Source organism: Gavialis gangeticus, unplaced genomic scaffold (assembly GCF_001723915.1).
Source record: "Gavialis gangeticus isolate Ggan-Ray unplaced genomic scaffold, GavGan_comp1, whole genome shotgun sequence".
Lineage (NCBI taxonomy): Eukaryota > Metazoa > Chordata > Crocodylia > Gavialidae > Gavialis > Gavialis gangeticus.
The window spans coordinates 10,081,832-10,085,287 of NW_017729029.1; positions in this window are offsets into that span (position 1 = coordinate 10,081,832).

The window sequence follows — 3,456 nt, forward strand, 5'->3', positions numbered from 1 at the left end:
GCCGGGACGCGCCCCAGGGCCCCGCCTGCGCGGGGCGGCGTCGGGCGCTCCCCAAGGAGCGGGGACCAAGGGCGGCCTCTTTGTTCTGCCCAGCAAACCGCACAGTGGGACCCCGGTTGAAAAGTGGAGCCCATACAGGTGCCAACCCCCGCTGAACAGCAAGTCCCAAGCCTTCCCTAGTACGGATCCGCACCTCCTCCTGCACCCCAGCTGCCTCGGCTTGAAGTGGGGCAGCTTCTGACTGGCAAAAAGGGTGTCAGAAACGGTCCAGCTTCCCACTGCACAGAGGACCAGCTGGGCAGTGGGCATGGGCTGGTACAGTGAGGGCAGTCTAGGAACCTGTCCAAAAACATTGGGTCCAGTTACCTTGTGGTGCAATCCAAACTCCCACCCTGAAACAGCCTGTCAACACTCAGGAGGCCCTGGGCAGCGGGTGCCCTGCTCATACCTTCGGGAGGTGACCTCTGTGCCCACAGCCTCCCACTGCTTATCAGGTAACCGTGCAGCACTGCCACTCCACCCCCATCACCATCCTGACAGTCCTGATCAGCCCCAGGACTCACAGCAGCAGCCTCTTGAGATTCCCATCCCTGAGGGTGAAATCCAGATATCACTGAAATCGGTGGGAATTTTGCTCTTAAATTCAATGAGACCAAGATTTCACTATATATTGAAATCCATGCCAAGTGGATAGTGATCAAAGATTGCCACCCTTGGACTTCGCTCAGAGCATTCATTGTGTCAAGTGGATTGGTGACCTCAGGCCAGTTTTACTCAGTTTTGGTCTAAGCATTGGTCATACTTTGAAAGGAACTTGGAGGCAGGAAGCTCACTTCTCATTCACACAGTGAAGGTCTTCCCCATTTCCCTTGCAAGCAGTTGCTCCTCTTTTATCTTGCCCACGTTTCAAAACTCCTAATTAGACACAGATGTTAGTGCTTATGGACAAGGGGCACAAGGAGGGGCGATACCGACATGAGACACATCTGACAAGGTGCTGGGAAATAAGACTGCTACTTGGCTGAGAACAGAGCAGTGGAGCCTGAAGCTGGCAGAGCGCGCCCGTCGTGGGACCGCTTGGAGCCTGGGGCCGCAGCAACGAGAGCGTCCTACATGCCTGCAGCGTCTCCCACCACTACGCCAAGCTGATGTGCTGCCTCGTGGTGTGCAACACGATCTGCGGGTCCTGTGACATCTACGTAGAGCACATCACAGGCCACCGCCAAGACACCGACCCTGCCAGACCAACCACCACTGGACCAGACCCAGAGGGGACCACCTGAACCCCCCTCTGCACCTGATGGACTTCGAGAGGAATCTTCAACAACAAACCACCCCGCTCCACCCAAAGAGGACCCCCATGATGAGACTCTATATGGACTAAGAAACGTTGTCCAACCAACTCTCTCCATCATTGTGGACCATTGTACAGGTTTGTGTTTATCTATCTTCTTTCTCTCTTAGCGTTGCAAACCCTCTCCCTCCCCTTCCCCCACAGCACAGAGGATCAGCGTGCTTCTTCCACACAGCCCCCGAGTGCAGGCAGGGCGCTGGGGAGGCGCAGAGGGAGTGCGGGCGGGGAGTGGAGTGGGGGAGCTCTCTGCTTGGTTGGCTAACATTGTATTTTCTGTAACCTAGTTGCGTTCCCCTCTTATGTTAGTCCCTTGCTCAAGTGCTCTTTATTTCCCTACTGGCTTTGTCATCTTTTTGGTTCATAACTGTTAACATCTACTAATAAAATTCAATCTCGCCTTAGACCAGAATGGGCAAAACCTCTCAGACAGCAGATTTCACATAAATAATAGATACACTTATCAGGAGCTGCTTTTATTTCTGCCTGTCTGTGAAGCAGCTCATTTGAAGAGGTCAACGCTAAATTCCATCAACTGGATGGGCCAAATGGAGATGAAGGATGAAGTCATGCTGGACCATGTTAACTGCTGTGTCTTTGCTCTATAGACCATTGCAGATCTGACTGCAGTTTTGAGTATGCTAAGCAAATGCCATGGGCTCTGCATTTCCCTTTTCCCCTTTTCTGTCTTCCTTCCCCAAATCCATAGGGCTGCCCATTGATCCCTAAAACATTCCTTGAAATTGTGATACTGATTGAATGTGATGTTCCAGAGATATTGTGTTCTAAACAAGCAACGACCATCAAGATAAGTGGTGGGTAGGTCTCACTTCACTCCACCAATGAAAAATCTACCAGTTTTAGCAATCCAAATTGTGGAGTAGGAGACCAAAACAGAGCAAGCCCCATGCTCTATACCTGTCATATACAAAGGGGCTTAGAGTGTATATGGCTGTACTTAGGAGTCAACTACAAAAGTGGGACCCAAAGTCTGGATCAGAGAATCAGGCTCTTGGTGTGGCCTGGTCCAGAGATCAAAATGGCTGAGTTGAGAAGTTTGGAGGCATTCAGTTTTGTTTCATCCCTGTCCCTAGATGCATATTCAGCTCTTCATAAGCAGATGGGACCTTCATGCTTCTTAGTCTGTCACATGTATCAGCTTGGACAATGCTGGCAGCCATTTTACCAGATGGACTGGGTGTTAGACAGAGTCAGAAGACATTTGTCCTACTCTGGGATCTGTCACTGATTTCATGCAAGTCACTTCCCTCTCTGTGTTTCTTTTTGCCCGCTCTCATTGTCTGTTTTGTCTATCCAGAAAGTGAAAGATAGTGACTGTCCTGAAAAGTTTACAAGGTTTGCTGTGTGTCTAGTACAACAGAAACTTGACCTTGGATGGAATTCCTAGTCCCTACTGTGACATAAATGCTAGTGTAAGAAAGTCTCTCGGGTCAGTGTAGCACATAGGGACAGCCTCATACCACAACTTGGAAATGCTGCAAGGAAAGTTTTATCCCATTAAGAAAAAAAATGAATCCTTTAGGAATAAATCCATTTAACATGAATGATTGATTCTATATTATAGACTTGTGTGAGGTTCTTTCTCAGTGCAGAGTAATGCTTAGCAAGGAGTTTTCCTCTTTATGTACCAGGAGTCTGTCCGAAGTGGCTGAAACCAAATGTCAGTATGACATGCTTCTATTAAGGAATATTGCATGGCTATGGCTATTATTTGAAAGTATATGTATTGATAATGCTTCCAAAGGAAGACCAGCTGCCAAGTCATTTTGCTAGTTTTATTCAATACATACTGATAGCAAAACATCAGGGAATAAATCAGAGTGATAAATAATCTGATCTGGATGTTCAGTGTACATTTTCTTCATTCATACAAAATCAGCAGTATAAGCAGGAAGAAAGAAACAGTGCTGGCCAACCTGACGTGTGAAAAACCAGGAACAGCTCACGTGTACTCCTGGAACTTCTGAGGGACATTTCATTGGGCTGGGCCACACAAACCCTAGAGAAGACAGACACACCTTGCGGTTCCTTTGGTTTTCTCACTCCATGAGAACCCTGAAAAACAAAAGCAGGAGGCAGAATAA